Source organism: Lonchura striata, chromosome 3 (genome assembly GCF_050655825.1).
Source record: "Lonchura striata isolate lonStrDom1 chromosome 3, ASM5065582v1, whole genome shotgun sequence".
Taxonomy (NCBI): Eukaryota; Metazoa; Chordata; class Aves; order Passeriformes; family Estrildidae; genus Lonchura; species Lonchura striata.
This window is the reverse complement of record NC_140705.1, coordinates 39,311,350-39,328,442: the sequence shown is the minus strand read 5'-3', so window position 1 is coordinate 39,328,442 and position 17,093 is coordinate 39,311,350. Positions and strand designations below refer to the sequence as shown.

At 39.9% G+C, this 17,093-nt stretch overlaps 1 protein-coding gene and 1 pseudogene across 19 annotated transcripts in view; one reads left to right on the top strand and one right to left on the bottom strand.

The window, feature by feature from the left end:
* Positions 1 to 3,775, bottom strand: part of KLHL32 (kelch like family member 32) — a 118,897-nt gene extending 115,122 nt beyond the window's left edge. For 11 of the 18 annotated variants that reach the window (XM_085574880.1, XM_085574881.1, XM_085574885.1 and 8 more), the window contains exon 1: positions 3,580 to 3,772. The gene's annotated coding sequence lies outside the window, so the exon portion shown is untranslated. Of the gene's footprint in view, positions 1 to 3,113; positions 3,277 to 3,579 lie in introns of those variants that run through there. The other 7 variants (XM_085574891.1, XM_021545147.4, XM_021545183.4 and 4 more) reach the window with 4 other exon arrangements.
* LOC146767871 (kinesin-like protein KIF11) lies at positions 2,829 to 11,669 on the top strand (annotated as a pseudogene). Its single transcript, XR_014954178.1, has 4 exons — positions 2,829 to 2,890; positions 3,017 to 4,142; positions 4,800 to 4,812; positions 5,769 to 11,669. The product of XR_014954178.1 is annotated as a kinesin-like protein KIF11 (transcript).
* Positions 11,670 to 17,093: the final 5,424 nt, after the last annotated feature.

Genomic DNA, 17,093 nt, shown 5'->3' with positions numbered 1-17,093 from the left:
GTTTCTACTCTTTACTTATTTTCAGCATTCAGAATTTGATAGCAAAATTTCAAAAATCTCTTGGAAATAAAAGCATCCCATCTACAAGTACACAGTCATGCAATATAGTATGCACACAGAATGCCAGAGCATGAGACCTCACTTTATTTCATAAGCAGTCAAAAAGCCATCAAATTCAGAACACGAAGAAGTGAGGGTTTAGAAATCACTATGTCAAGGATCCTGTCTAAGTATAAGCATCAGATAATTCAAGAAATTTGAGGGGATATACTACTTCTACCAATTAGTAATATGAGGGTGGGTTTGGGTTTTTTTTTTTGTGTAGGGAATAAACTGTAAAATAAATTAAAAATTAGGTTTCTAAAAAGTCAATAATTACTTAGGAAAACCTTGTAATTCTTAGCCTTTTGGCTAAAATTTGTTCTTCTATCTCCAAAGAAGAGAGATAGAAAAAATTCAAAAGTAAAATTCCATCCACTTCCTGCAATCAGAGCAGTCAGAGTAATTGAAGTCCTAAGAGCAGAGAACACACTGCAAAGTATCATACGAAAGTCTTAGATGGATGAGAAATATGAGGGATTACTTTTGTTTTAATAAAAGAATTAAAATGAGACAAATATGTGGTTGCTCTAGGAAAGTATAATTATACTGCATGATATTTTTGTTTTGCTAGTTTTTCCCAATAACTGTCATCTGTTCTCACACAAGTGATTAAATTAATTTAATTTTTCACTTAATCCAATTCCGACTTCTAGTTCAATTTATAATCATCACTTCCCCATGCTAGTGTGGCATTAAATTACTGTCATTCTTGACCATTAAGCACATCATATTCCAGTCAACAGTATTGATCAGAAACACCACAGCAATGACAATAATTTCTTATTGAATACATTCCTTTTTGCTGCTTTGTAGAAGCTGATCATCAGTGTCAGAAGCTGTTATACCAATTTCTGACTTTTCAGGCAAAAGACATTCTGAATCCAAAGCAGAAAGAAAAAGTCTTTAAATGAACACAGCATTTTCTCTGTTCAAATTGCATTTACTTTACTTTCTAAGTGCCCACTGAAGAAATGACCCATGCAAGCATAAAATTCCATCTGCTACTGATCTTCTAACCATACTTCTCCTTACTGTAAAATCAAAAGTTATTGCTCCCCTCAACAAAAATAAAGAAAAAAAAAACAACAACAACAACAAAAAAAAAAAACCTCCAAAATCACCTCCCTTGATGCTACTAAAATGTCTTTGTATGTTCAAATTCAAATCCTGGGTCAAATTTGCATACACTATTGACAATACAGAGACTTTCCAACAGAAGTTGCCATCTTAAACACAGTTACTCATGTCCTGTCTTAAAGAGAAGACAAGACTGAAGAAAGATTACAACTCCACTAGAAGATCAGTGGGAATCTCACTGCCTTGTCCAAGGCAAGATTCTACACTATTTGTTCAGAGTCAGTTTGAAGCACAGTTACTTCCAATCTCACTTTTATAAAAATATATCCATAAATTAAATTTCTTCATGGTCATCTTTACTTTTGAAATATTCTATTGTTTTCTGGCAGTAAAAACAGTGGTTAATACCATCTTTTGTGTGGTTTGTGCTGAGCTACAAAGTATTAAATAAAGAATACTTCCATTTCCTTATTAAAATTCTCTTCCCTAACAGCATTTTCTCTCATTTGGAATTGAATATAAGGTATACCTGCCAATCTAACTGGGCCATTTTCAAAGAAACCCCAAGGCAACTTCTTTCCCTTCTGACATATTAGGAGTACAGTCTTTGCCCCATCTGCTAATTCAATAGCTGCACAAATGTACATTCTCCATGCATGCCTATACAGAAATTAACAGGGCCTTTTGTTGCTTGTATGCACAGTATAACACAATATTTTTATAAACATTGTAGACACCTAAAAAATTTAAAATCTTGTGCTTAAGAGATGTTAGTTGGTACAACTGCATTATTTTTAGTGTTCTGCTAATCAAGAGCTTATTATTCTCTAACAGTTTCTGAGAATACCCATACCTAGCGTAGTACTTTGTACATAATAACTGTAAAGCAGCTTTACAGATGCTGTCAAGTTATTCACAGTCTGAAAAACAGACGAAAGATTAAAGGAGTTTTTCTGGAGTACTTTCAAAGTAAAGAAAAAAATTCTTTGTAATCATCTGTAAACTTGAATAACACAAAGAGATGTGACTGAGTAGCTATATATGGGTGGCTTTTTAAGCATCTGTGGTAACTGCATTACTTATTCAGCACATCACTGGATTTCTGTAGGATCTATTTAAACAACAAATATGGTTTTTAGATATAAACTCTGAAGAAAGGAACACGCCTCAGCAGTCTTGTTCTTGGCAACTGCTTTATGGAGGCAGATCCCAGAATCAACAGGAATTGGCAGGGCTCCAGTAATCCTTTACCCTACGTGCTACAGTTAACGGGATTGTGGCCTCTGGGTCTGCTCCTGGTCTTTTCACGACTGAACAAACGCTGCCATGAATATTTACTAAAAGAAGACTAACCCCAAGTTTTTCTTTTGAAACGTTTGTAAGATATTTTCCTAGCCCTACAAAACTGGAAAAATTCATGACAAGCTTTAAAAACTACAGTCATGCGATTTGCTGTGATCAACGTCTGTAGTTTATTTCCCCGTGGTAAGACTTAAGCCATAATTCCATTTCTTTCACATTTCACTGCGGTCTCTGGTGCCAAGCACGCTGCTTCCCAGTGTTTGGTGTGACAGCTACGGATCAGCTGTCACTCCGAGCCCGCTCAGACAGGCCGGGCTCGCTGCACGGGCGGAATGCACCCGGCACCGATGGCCTGGGAGAGCGGCAGCAATGAGCAACCTGCGGCATCGCGGGGCCCCGCGCTTCTTCGGTACAATCGCTCCAGATCGACCAAACTGGAAATTTCCTACCGGGAACCGAATCTCTCCCCACCATCAGCTACAACCACCTGAGCAGCGCCTTTTCAATTGCGAGGGCTGCAGATACAATGTTCCAGCAATCAGAGTGCCTGGGTCGTTCGCAGCAGCGAGCTCTCGGCATATTTAAACGCCGGAGAGGAGCAAGAAGCTGTTTTTTGTCAGCCAAACGAGTACCTTCGAGTGCGGGTAGGCGAGAGCGGCTCGCACGAAGTCCCGAGCCGCGCTGCAGCGCCCGTGTCGCGGCGGCAGAGCCACGCTCCAGAGCCAGCCGAGCACCTGGAGCGCGTCCCCGCACAGCCCGCGGGGAGCGGGGCTCACGGCGTCCCGGAGCCACCCCGGACCCGGGCTCATCCTCCCCCCAGCGCCGCTCCCCGCCGCCTCCTACGCGGAGCCGAGGCCGGCGGGAGCGCTGCTCGGTGCCCGGGGGCGCCCCGGCGGCCGCGGCTGCCGCTTGACCCGTCTCCCTGGCAACGGAGACACTCGCCCTCGCCGCCCCCGCTTCCCCATCAGAGCCCCCGTTCCCCAGCGCACGGTGCCGAGCGGCCGGGGCCGCGGGGCACGACCGGCGGCCGCCCCCCGCCCCGGTCCCGGTTAGGTAACACGGCGGGAGGCGCCGCCTCGGGCCCGGCCGCTCGCTCACCTCGGGCAGGTGCCGGGGCCGCGCACGGCGGTGGCGGCGCCGCCTCTCCGCCCCGCTCCGCTCCGCTCCGACGGCAGCGGGGGGACGAGCTGCGGGCAAGCAGCTCCCGCGCCGCAGAGCCGCCGTCCCGGCCGTGCCGCTCCGGTGCCCGAGCAGGAGGAGCTTCCCCGCCCCGCCCAGTGCGCAGCGGCGGCCCGGGAGGGCCGCACCTGCCGGGGGAGAAGGAGGAGGAGGAGGAGGAGGCGGGTCGGGCCCGGGGTCCCGGCGCCGGGGGGCGGCCGCGCCCGGGGCGGTGGAGGGCCGGCCCCGCAGCCCGCGGTGCCCCGGGAGGCGAGAGCCGCCGCGCTGCTCGCCCGCCGGGGCCACGGCCCTGGGCGAGGGCTGGAGGAAGAAGGCCTGGCGGAGTGAGCCCTTTAAGTAGCGCTAAGTCTGTAGGAAGAGCGCCTGCGGGGCGGGATAACCGCGGGGATGGCGGGGTCAGGAGAGAGCTGCCAGGGAGGCATTTGGGAAGGAGGACTTTAGGACAAGAGATACGGCTGGAAAGGATGAGATCTCTCGGCAGGGTAAGGACCACAGCGCTCCATCCCAGGATATTAAGGCATCACTGCTTTATCATCCTGTTATGGGGTTTAATGAGAATTTTTAAAAATCTTATGTGCGAAAGTGATGAACATCCGTCCGAGATACAAGTGCTGCGCCATTGTGTATTTTTCCATCTTTGCAGGGACACAGGACCCAGCTCTGCAGTGAAGCTCAGTAACAATGCTATTCCTTCAGCTTCACCTCATGAAACTCAGTGGTGGTGGGAAGTTTTCTTCCTGCACCCTCTAACTGATCCCATGGTTGTGAAGAACATTCAGGAAAATTAATCAGTCTAATGATTAGTGATCCATTCATAATCAACAAGACTGGAACGTGCTTTAGGAGCAAATACTATTTTGAGAATTGCACAGAGCACCTCTACTTTTGAGCAGTTTTCATCTTGCTACTGAATTTTCTTAGGAGTTTAGTTTCTGTTTTCTGATCTGTGAAGTTAATACAAAACCAGTAGAACCTAAAAAACCTCTGTCTCCATCTCCAACATACCTCCATATTAAATCTTACATACATGCCCCTTTAGAGGAATTCAAGTCTTTTTCAGATGGCAATTCCTTAAGACACTTTTACAACATGTGGGTCTTCAGTTAAGCCTGCTGACAGAAGAGTTATTTTGTTTTTAGGTGTTTGTGAAAGGTATCTAGAAATACCCCTATTCCTCATCTGCAGAGCAGACAGTAACAACTGGAAAGTTAGTTCAGAAAATGCACCAGATGCAGTATATGGAGTTTTGGGTAGAAATGCAAAACTTCCCCAAGGGGTCAAGCAGCTTGGTGCTTATACAGTGCAATAGCAGGCAGAGGCCCATTTTTGTTACAAAACAGAGGCATAAAAACAAGGCCAGTGCTTCATTAGAATCAGTTAATTCACGTGCAACACAAATCTGTTATGGCTGCAGTACCTTCCCTTGATTGCATCCAAGTGGGTTTCAAAGGTCTCCAGAGAGGGATACCTCCCTAGGCAGCCTCTTACAGGGCTCTGCCACTTTCAATGTAAAGTTTTTCTTCTCGTTGAGGTGGAACTTCTTGTTTTGGTTTATGGTCACAGCTCGTTGTCCTGTTGCTGGACATCACTGAGTCTGGCAATGCATCATATTAAATATTAGAAAAAGTCACAGATATTGACAATGATTTTTTTTTTTTTTTTGTAAAATTCTCTGCTCTGGAAATACATAATGAATACATAATCCCAGCTCTAGAGAAAGACTTCAGATGTTCAATTATCTATACACAAGACACATATAAATGTGAAAGTCTCCAAAGAAATACCTGAACACAAAAAAAATGAAGTCTACCAGATCTTGGAAAAAGGTGCAGCAAAAAGAACGATTGCAACTACTTACATTAATGCATATTCCAGTTGATCCTGTTTTTCTTTTACCATTTCTATGAAAGTATCTCAAGATGGCCAAGAGCTTATTAGAACTGGGAATACAAACTTGCATGAGGTAAAAACACTTCAGTTTGGAGCAGTTGATACAGAGTTTATGAAACTGGAAATACCAAGTAATCTATCCTGAACTATGAAAGGGTTAATGCTGGTCGTGTGGTAAACACAGAAGACATCCTAAGAAGATCCTTCAAGACTCTAAGAAACAAGAAGGACAACAGTAATAGCCAGAGCTCCTCCCACATCTATAAGTCCCAAGGGAAAACAGGGTACAGTGGAGTAGGCACACAGAGCAAAGAATGTGATGAAACCTTAAGTTAACCAGCAGCTGCCAAAAGGAGCTGTTATTGGGGAAGATACTGAAGAGATTAAGCATCTGAAAGGCGACCTCACTGCTGCACAAGAGTAAAATGGAATCTATATTTTCATTTTCATTGAAAATTCATGTAGCCCTTAAAGGAAAGCTGACAGTTTGGGAAGAAAAAGTTACATTATTATTGAGATAATGAGCACCATGGAAAAAGTAGTGAAAACAATTACTAAACCATTCACAATTAATAAAAGCAATGAAGCAATGAAAACAGATCTGCAATTCAAGGAGAAATAACTGAAATGAAGCACAGACATATCTCCAAGAAACCAAGATTTCTCTAGCTGAGAAAGAATATAAGATTTCAGTTCTGAATACACAAAAACTTCACAGCACAGCTAGACACTTGGTCAGTACTGTTAATATAAATAATGTATCAAAGCAAAACTGTATAATAAGAGAGCTGTTGATCATCAGAGTGCTATCATCCAAATAGACTTGCAGGAGAAATTAATGTTCTGGCCAATAAAGTACAAGATTCAGTTAGTGAGAACTATCTGAAGCAGCAACAGATGTTGATATCTTATGCATATTTTATAGGTGTCCTCCTATCTATCAGTTGTTCAGCAGGTAATGTATTTGCATTAGTTGTATCAGCGTCTTTTACCTCTGTTAAAAAATTTGCTGACCACTGAACTTTCTCAAGTCTGAAAATGCGTAACAAAATAGGGCTGTGCCATTTGCTAGTAAAGCTCAGCCATTGAACTTGACTAAGACGCAAATATCTGGATCAGGAGGAGCATTAAATATCTTGACAGCAATGGTAGAAATTGTCCTGGAACTAAACTGTTTGTTTCAGAATAACATAAGGAAATTTTCTGGTTGGTGAGATCGAGGACCATAAAAAACAATATCTTCTTAAGAGATCTTTGTCTCACTCTGAAAAAATTACAGAAACAGCCAGTGTTTTGGGTTTTTTTCCTCAGATGCAAGTACTGTGGGACTTTAAGAGAAGTGGAAATGGAAAAGTGTGCATATACAAAGAATGCAAATGTATTAGTGTCCTCACTTCAAAGCCAGCTGAATGTGTTGGCATAGGAGATGCAGAAGTCTAGCTTGTGTACTGTCAAATGCAAGTTTGATGACTTCCATCACTGTTGGGCAAGAAAATGTTTATCTGGAAACTATTGGCCTAGCCAATAGTAAAACTTCTGCTTCAAAACAAATTTATTGCATCTCTGGATGACTTCTTTCCAAAGCTCAAGGACATAAATGGTAGTTTATGGCCATATGTTTCATGAACGTGAAAGAAGATGCTGGTGGAATCCATAGTCTGTTCTCAGCAACTTCTTATCAATCAAAAAAATGCACCTCAGGATACTGGTAAATGGAGGGAATTTAAAACTGCTTTATGGATCAGTAACACTCCTCAAGAAACAGCAGCTCCAGTGTTTATAGTAGAGAACAAAAGGTTTATGATTGAGATCTGTATTTTTTACTGGATATTTTGTTTTGCATTAAAATTGCAGTAGATGCAGTTTGAAACTACTGCACTATAAGAATATATCCTACAATACATTTTATTATATGCATATCAAGAATACAAATAGTTGTGTTCAAAGATCCTTGACATACTGCTGGAACTAAAACAAACTAATTGCCAAAAGCAATTCCAACTAATTCCAAAGCACTGGAATTCACCCATGAGACCTACAAACCAATAGCTTATATTGACCTTATAAAAAGAGAGAGTATGTCATGATGCTGCCAGCTAGGTCCAGGATCCACATCCCTGCTCTCATTTCTAGGCCTGCCTGAAAGACTCCTAAAAAAAAAGTCTTCTTATCAATTTCCAGTTTGTGCTCACTAAAAGCCAGTCAATAAATAAGGACTTATTCAATGTATGGAATTGTTCTATGGAAATTGAAAGGCGGGAGCTAGACAGCAATCAATTCCGTGTAACAGAGAGATTCAATGAATTTATGTATTACATACAACTTCTCTCAAGAACAACTGTGAATTATGACTTGCAGCATTTACTGTTAAAGAGACAGAAAAATTATCATTAAATAAAGGCTTTTCAAGCTCTTTTACTCTCTCTCTCTCTCTCTCTCTCTCTAAAAGCTTATATTGCCACAGATATGCTCTCTTATATATTTTTTAGAAGACTGACTTCAGAGATTGGCATCAGTGTAATTTTTTTATCACTGCAACATATGGCAGTCTTCCCTGCTGCCAAAACATGGCCATGTTTCAGCCTCAGGGTACAGCTGGCTTGAACTTAAAACTGAGACTGCTTTCAAACATAAATACAGAATTTTGTGTTACCTCTTCAGACAGCATGACAAAAAGTAAATATAAAATTTCTGTCGCTGCAACCTCTATGAACACTTCAGTGCCTTGGCGTTCCAGTGACACTAGAAAGTATTTTTTCCTTCTAATTTTTTGATAAGATCTAACATTATTAACACTCACTGTGTGAGGGTCATGTATCACTCAGCTATCCGTACTGAAAACTTCTGCAGTTCAGATTCCAGTATGGGTTCGCAAGATTCTCATCTTATGGAGATTTATTATGCGTTCCCCACATAGCCACAAGTTATTACAGCAATCTCTGATAACCTGGAATCAATGTTTGTGCAATCAACGTTCAGAGGTTTTTTTACAACTCATCTGTACTCAACCCATCATTTCTTCTTTCAGTGCTCTTCCTGAGTTGCAAAGCTGAATGTAAACCTGCTGTGCTGGTGGTGCATGTTATCTCAACATTCTGAAAATTAGCCAGATAAACACAGGCATTTCCTAGTTACATCTGAAAGTATACCCAGCACCACTATATTGATTAAAAACATGAAAACATGAGACACTGCATTATGTTCTGAGCAATTCTCTCAGATGCGCATTTTCTAGGTTACATGTCAGTACCACAAACATCAAATGTCAGTACCACAAATAAATGTTTCTAAAAGAAACAAACAGAATAAAACTCCAACATTAAAAAAGGAAGAAAATATAGTATCTTCACTCTCTATCCTCATTGCAACTTGATCTAGAAGAAAACCCCTATGTGCCTTGGGTTTTCTGCTTGTTGGTGAAGCTGACAAGCACAAACTACATGAGAGCACCTGCATAAAAAAAGCCCAGTGGGCAAAAGAAAATTAAAACAGGTGAGGGAGTAACTATTCCCTTTTTAGTAAAAGCTATATAAATAGTAGTGTTAGCTGTAACATTGAAGTTGTCTAGGTTACTGCTTTGACCTGGTTCTTTCATTTGGAACAGACTTAGTCACATGAGGTGACATTCCCTACAGGAGGAAAGAAACTTCCTGACAGGTAGCAGGGTGTGTAAGGTCCTGCTTGAATCTTGCAATTCTTCCTCTGCTACATAAGTTTTTTTGAATACAGCCCTGGATGCAGCCCTTAACATTTACAGAAAGGGGAAAAGGAAGTGAAGGTTAGACAAGAAACTAAAAAACTAACTAAAAAAACAGTTCTCTAAGCAGCTTGTATAGTACTTTTGGTAGGTAAATTGCTGGCCACTGAATGTTAACAATTTTCTTATTCTTCCATCTCCCTTTCCTAGATCCCCCAACTCCCAAAGAACAGTTGAGCATGGCTCAGTCTGAGGCTGCTTTAAACAAAATCATTCTCAGCTTCTAAATCTTTGAAATCAAAATAGTCTGGCACATTAGATGTGATACTCCACAGATTTTATTTCTGTGAAGTAGGAGGTGTATTTCTAACATCAAGGAAACATTTTTACTGCCAGTACTCTGAAAATGTAACTGCTCCATTCAGCATTTGGCTGCTGCAAGAACATCAGGCTGGAAGCTCTGATGTGTGAAAACCTCTATGATCAGATGAAAGGGATCATGACATGGCTGCAAAAGGAAGAGTATGGATAGAACTTGGGGTAAGGAAGAGAGAGAAAGACCATGCACTCCTGCAGTGCACTGTCATAGTGCTTTATGGAGCCTGTTGCAAGCCTTGGCACTGCCACTGCTAACAAAAGCATAGGCCTTTGTGTAGGGCACTCTGCATGCCTTTGTTTTCAAAACCAGTGAGTTTTTCCTTCGTTTTTTAATGCTGGAGTTCTATTCTGTTTGTATAACAGTGTCTTTAGATTACTCTTCCTTCAGCCTTTTCTTACATTCAGGGCCTTTCTGCAATGGAAAGTAGCATGGGGATACTGAAGATCTGAAAGAATGACTGAATGTTTGCTTCACTTTTAATTCTAGAACAATTAGACAACCTGTCCTCCTCCTCAAAAGAGGGAGAATGCAGGTGTTAGAAACCTGCAGGGAGAGGGAGAGCTCATGAAAGTAATTTATTGAGCTTAGTCTGTCTGAAGAACCAAACGATTTTCTATCATCCCTTCCACATCTACAACTGGCAGAGCTGACCTCACTGTGCTAACTATGCACAGCAGCAACTCCTTCCTCATGCAATTGAAAAAAAAAAAAAGTTAAATGTTTAATCATAAAATTCTCCCAGTTTCTAACCTCTGAAGAAGGATAAGAAGAGCCAGAATAAGAAGAGCCGGTGGGAACATGTTAGAAACATAACATGGGACAGGAAGCATGGGTGGTCTTCCTCTGCCTGGAGCTATTCACTTTCCAGGCACCATCCTGAGAATAGTTGATTCCATATCTGATCAAAGACTTCCAGTATTTCCCCATGCAAAAGCACCTGCAGAAATCAGTTATCTTAGGCTGTTACTCACAGTGCTTACATTTTGAGGTTTATTACATTTTAGGTTGTTTCAGCAAATGCTACCAGCCTTTCATCCTTCTCAGTAGGTGTTCTAACAGCCTTCTGTGGTTTTTAGGGCATTATTGAAGGTTCTGTATGGCTTCATGTTTTCAGAGCATGAATTCATAGACAACAGCAGGAAGGGCTAGTTAGATATCCAAATAATGATATTCTGCAGATACCAGCAATACAAGGTCACAGCTTACTCAGCTCCTCAGTGTCTGAACTAAGACCCCTGCATGTCTGTCAGGATTTGTGCACTGGAAACAGAAGATATTCTAGTCAACACATTCACAGAATAGATGAGTCTACTTACAGTGGTACTTGGGTAATATGGGTAAAAATTTGGATAAAAACACCTTCGTTTCTGAAAGCCTGTTATTATGTGCATGACTGGTGGTGTTAAATCAGTGGAGAAAGACCTTTCTTAGAACTGGTGGCAGAGTAGTGGCTATACATATACATATACATTGACATTTCCAATCCTTAACTCCTTAATTAAGGAACAGCAGAAATCTGGAATAGACAGTTTCCTGAAAGAAATATTGAGGAAGACATACATGCTATGCTTCTTACTCACCCTCTTAAACAAGGGGTATCTGAAAAAAAAAAATATATAAAAGAAAGTGAGAGGTTTTTTGCACAGTCTATAGGTTGATCTGGCTTACCATGCAGGCAGAAGAGCCCATCTTACCAAGGGGGCTGAGGGGTCGCCATTGGCAGAAGATTTTCCTTTAGAGACAATGCACTGTTAAGACTGAAAACTTAAATTGCTTCTGGTAAGCACACAAAAAAGATGCTTTCATGATGATGGATTCCACTCTGGGAAGCATGAACTTGTCTGCTCAAATAGAAAGTCATAATGGTGCAGGAGACACTAAAAGGCAGATTGCAACTAACTTTCACGAGATGCACCTCTAATTTATGAAAAGTCTAAATCCTATTTAAGGTTAATAAGAATGATAGCCTACTTCCAACAACAGTCAAATACCTTGTGTGTTTGGTTTTGGATTTTTTTATTTTTTATTTTTATTTTATCCAAAACAACTGAAGTCACTGCCCAAATCATTCACCAGAATGAGAAGCATGGAATGCAAATTGAATAATCTGGTCTGAAATCAGGATGGTTGGGTGTTCTCTGGGGAGTCACTCTGTACATCCAAGATGAAGATACAAAAAGCAGCATGGAGTGAGACAGGTTATAGAGTCATTTAATGAAAAATTAGGGTTGTGACAGCAAGGGCTATAGATGACAACAGCCTCTCCTGTCCACAAAAGCAACATTAGCATACAATTGTGTGTCTGTGTACATGTGTGTGTGATTGCTGCCTGGTAGGCCTGAGACTGAGCATGGAAACTGTCTCCTGTTTCCTGCTGTGCCCAGACAAAAAAGGGGTTTGTGTATACAGTCTGAAAGGAGCAGAACTCAAATGAGCAAGATGCCTTCAGAAGTCATTGAAGACATCTTCTGTTTTGCCCAGTGGGAATAACCTGCAAACCAGAAACACCAGATAAAATTTTAGCATTAAACCAAATATTGTTTCCATTTAAACTCCAGTCTACAGCGGCAGTTAAGAAAATATATGTATGGTCACCTCTGGCAAACACATGTAATGCATTAATAAAATGCTAAGTTGTAAAAGGTATCAAAATTTAAGCCTTTTGGATTTCCCCTATTATTAGGAAACAGAAACACACTTATCAATTTTTCAGAATTTTTCATAATAGCTCTTACTTATACAACTGCTGACTATGCCTTTTACTCTCTATTTTCAATTTATACACTGCACTACAAAAAAAACCTCACACCTTATTTATGCCTCAGAAAGACAAAACATCTGAAAAAATATTTAATTTCAGTAAAAAGTGTAACTGCTCTTTTAAAAATATAGCAGTGTTACCTTCCACTCCATTTTCTAACCTGTTTTAGGATATTGTGGAAGAGCCTGAAATGCATGTGAACCAATAGAACAAAATAGAACAAAAGGCAATGGTCAAAATAATCTATCCATTAAAAAGAGAAAAATGTATCTTGTTTTGTTACTGGGAGCTGCAACAGCTTGTGGAGATCACTGGTATATGCATTTCAGCACTTGAAGAGAGAGACTGAACAGATTCTGAAATCAGTGTTGTTATGTCTTCCATGTGAAGAATCTGTAGTTCTGCTTGACCCCATGTCCAAAAAACAGAGTGTAGCCTATCCACAAGGGTCTCAGAAAAAATTGAAATTACCTCGTTGTAGGAATTAACCACTACAAGATGACCCACATTTTCCAAACAGATTAAAGTATTAAACAAGAACAAACAACTTAGCATGTTACCTCTGATGTCTGAACAAAAACCGAAAGACTACAGGAGCAGCTTGCAGAAATCTAAAAATCTCAATTGTTCTTGGGGTGAGAGGTGCATTTCCTCATGCTGCAAAGAGAGATGCCCTGCAGGGATCATTTCTACAGTCTGACAGGAGATTTTACACCAGGATGGAACTGGCCCATGTCACAATCCATTGATGAGAGTCTGGCATGACGTCTGACAAGAAAAGCTTTGCTGCCATAATTCAGACAGACCATCAACAGACATTTCTTCTGGAGTAACTCAGTGTACTGAATTATTTAAAGTTTCTGTCACCCACAGGCTGAGACCTGCTACTTGTAGGTACAGCAGGGAACCTCATCTCCCAACAGCTCGTATATGCTGACACCTAATCCACAGAAAGTTACAAAAATCCCTCTGAGCACTTACTTAACTTCTACCAATTTGGTGCATGTGAAATTATATTTATAATATATCCTGTAGAGAATTCCTTAATTTATTTTAGAAAAGCATGAGACATCCTGACAAACTTTATGAACGAAAAAGAAAATGTGACTATTTTCAGCATTTTCTAGCCCAAAAAAGTACAATAGTACCTACAGAGTACCTGAATTAATGCTTGAGAACACTGATTTTGTATTTTAGTATGTATATAGGAAAGTGTGGTAGCTTCATCATGCTCCCAAAGACATCTTACATAAAGAACTATGCCTTCAAGGAGTCTCAGTAAATCTGCATTAAAATGCTGGAGCTTTGAAGCTTAATCATGTCCTTATTATACAATCTAAAAATGAAATGTTAGTATATAGAGGTAGTACTTTAAATATTTGGGGACCTCTTTAATGGTCTATTTTAGTAGCCCCCAGAGCAACCTGACACTTGCATACTTAACCTCTGTATCTCTCTATATAATTAGTAAATGTAACTGTTTAAAATACATCTGTGTCCCACATGCTGCCCCTAGATGTTTGATGCTGTGGGAAGAAGAGGCACAAAAAAGGGCTCTCTAAGTTCAGTAATTATTTCCACCTGAACTCTAATACTGGTGGTTATGTGTTGGTATCATTGAAACCTTTCCTTGTTCTTTAATGCATTCTCTACCAGCATAATTTGGATATGCAATCACTCAGGTAAATAGGGATACATATCCATGAAAATGCTCAGAAGACCTATAGGAAGAATGTAATTAATTTTCTGTATTATTGTACAGAGAGTTTTAAGGACTAATGCAAAATAACTAAAACAATACAGCATTATTTATGTTCTCTGTGACATACATTCATTGCTACTACTGCATTAAGTGTGGACTAAATCCTTTGTAGTGGACATTATTCCTGTTACAGCACTACTACAATAATCCATACTGTTATATTCCTAAATCAAATAAAATGTAATATTTTATGGTAAATAAAGCAAGCAGATAATCAATCTATTTTTCCCTAATCATCAATATGAATACATGTTATCTAAAACTGTGTCTCTAATAACGGCTTCCACAGGATATTTCACAGTAAGATACAAAAGAAAAAAAAACGATGTAGTAGACAGAACATAATTATGAAAAATCCTCCCTTGTGGATTTCTTTTCTGACACTCACTGAATTACACTCCAAATTCTAAGAATTTTTGATTAATTTCAAATTCAGATTTTTGTCTAGAGCTTTGGATTCTTTCTTATTATTTTCATTCTTATTTATCCTGTTCTGTATAAACGTTTTTGAAGCCAATAGGATTTTATCTGTTTTATAGGTTTTAGGATCAGTTCGTTCCTAAACTTAGGGTTTATAAGAAATTTATTTCAACCAGAAATTTAAGGAAAAATTGTGCTTAAATCAGCCAGACTTTAATATGGTAACTCTACTGGTGGCTGCACATCTCAGAATATTCATTTGTTTCTTGGACTAAATGAATTTCATGTATTTCTCCAGTCTTCTGGTAATGCAATATTGCACATTCATCTTTACTTCAAGGCTTTTAATTAAAGGCTGTAGGTTGTAACCCTATGGTCACATTTTCTTTGCTCTGCAGTCTGGTAACTTCCCCTGATAGAATCCTCTTCCAGAATTGGTGTAGATCTATTTGCATTTTAGAAATTAGAGGACTTGAAATGGCTTGTGGAAGCTGCCAAGAAAGATATGTAATCTCGGTATGGAATTCCTTGAATATTTGTAAAGAATCCTTTGCATGTGTCAGGCAGATTTTTAGCTACTGCATCTAAAAACACAGGTATAGGACATGGACTCAAATGCTACTTACCCAGCATAACACTGATTAAGCCACTGAGCTATTAAACCACACTGTAACTTCTCCAGCTTCTTAAGATCTATATATAAGCCTTCTTTAGGACTGAGATATATATAAAATGGTTTTAGAAGTGTTCACTGAGGTCATTTTGGCTTTCCTATTCTACACAAAATTTGGCCCCCCATAGGTAAATAAAATACTTCATTTTTTTTATGTAATTCACACCTGCAAATACCCTATTTGTAAATTGCAGAAGAATGCAATCAAAGTGTAAAATTAATAAATAAAACTGGTTCTCCAACTACGTACAAAACCATGGAAAATCAATCCCTTGATACATCAAGTCCCAGATAATACAACTAAATTATAAAGTTATGTATACAAAAATGCATCACACTGGTATAAATATGTATGTGTCATCATAAATTAAAACCATAGAGAGAGATTAAAATATCATTTGGGGATGGAAAGATATTACATTATTGTAGAAGAGCCTCTTGCCAGCACACTTAGGTTATATATTTATTATTTTTCATGTGTTATATTTCATAAAAGAAACCCCAGCAGATAGCTAATATTCTGAATCCATTCACCAACTCTATTCCTGACTATCAGAGAGCTACTGCAGTGGCAGTGAAGTAAAATCATGACTACTGTTACTGCCTCAAGTCAGTACAAAGGATGTTGTTTGTCTTGGGTGATGTTGGAGCACCAGCAAAGCTACCCCAAAGCCAGCCCAAGATGAGCCAGTCACCTCTCCACTCCATCCAGCCTCTTCCCATTGCTGGTTCACCTCCTCCTACTCACTGGAGCTGGCACAGTTCTTTCTGCCACTGCTGCAGAGAAACAATCTGGGAGCAAAGTGCTAACTCTCACAAACCAACCAACCTGGCAGCAGTATCAGTTCACATTATTCACTCCTCCTGTCACATGCCTTTTTTTTTCCTCCTGTGTTTCCAGTAGCTTTCTGTGTACCAGCCAAACCATCAGTGATTGATAGAGCTTAGAAAAGTTAGGAGAGCTCTTCTCTTTCTTAAATCAGACCATCTGTGTGATGCTGTTTGCTCTGGGGATGTTCCTACATCCTGACACTGGCAAGAAGGATGAACTGAAACTAGAGTTATGAGAAATAATAGGGCTGTCAGTTGTCTCAACTAATATTGCAACTGAGAAGAGAACATGGGTGCTGAAACCTGTGAGTAAAATATCAGTAAAAAGGCATGTGTAACTGATGAAATTAATTAATTCCAGTATCAGGCTGCCTCATTCTCAAATATGCTGTCTCCTACTGTGCATTTCCAAGTCAAAGTAACCTGCTAAATGAGAAACAACATACAGGAAAAATATGGAAGATTATGTCAGGTATCAAGCCACAGTCCATCAGGAAAATTTAAATGCCATGTCTTTGAAATTAGTATTATCTGACAAGGAGCTGGTGATCTGTCTGGGCTGGTGTGTGAGTCTCTAACACTGAACTTGCTGCACTTGCTATAAACTTCATCCACATAAGGACTTGACAAAAACTCCTTTAAATAAAGCACTGCAGCCACCTAGCCTTGAAAATATGCAAGTGTTCGGGAACATTGATCACAGACTGGAATTAAGTAAAATCCTTCAACGTAGATCTTTCTGTAGATATTTCAGAAGCCAGTAAAAGATGGATCAGTTGAAACCAATAATAGAGAAATAATCTGAATTAAGTAACAGAACAACCAAAAATCACTGAAAGGTGAAAGTGATCCATCAGTAAGTCCATCTCTCTTGAGTTCATCTTTACAAGGTTGCAGGACAGTCATTTTTACTTGGCTCATAATCAATTCTTGCTAATGCTGTGTTCTCTGGTTCTGCCTAACACTGATGAGGTAAGGAATAAAAGGATCAATGCTCTCATTGTGCTTACTGGTAAACCA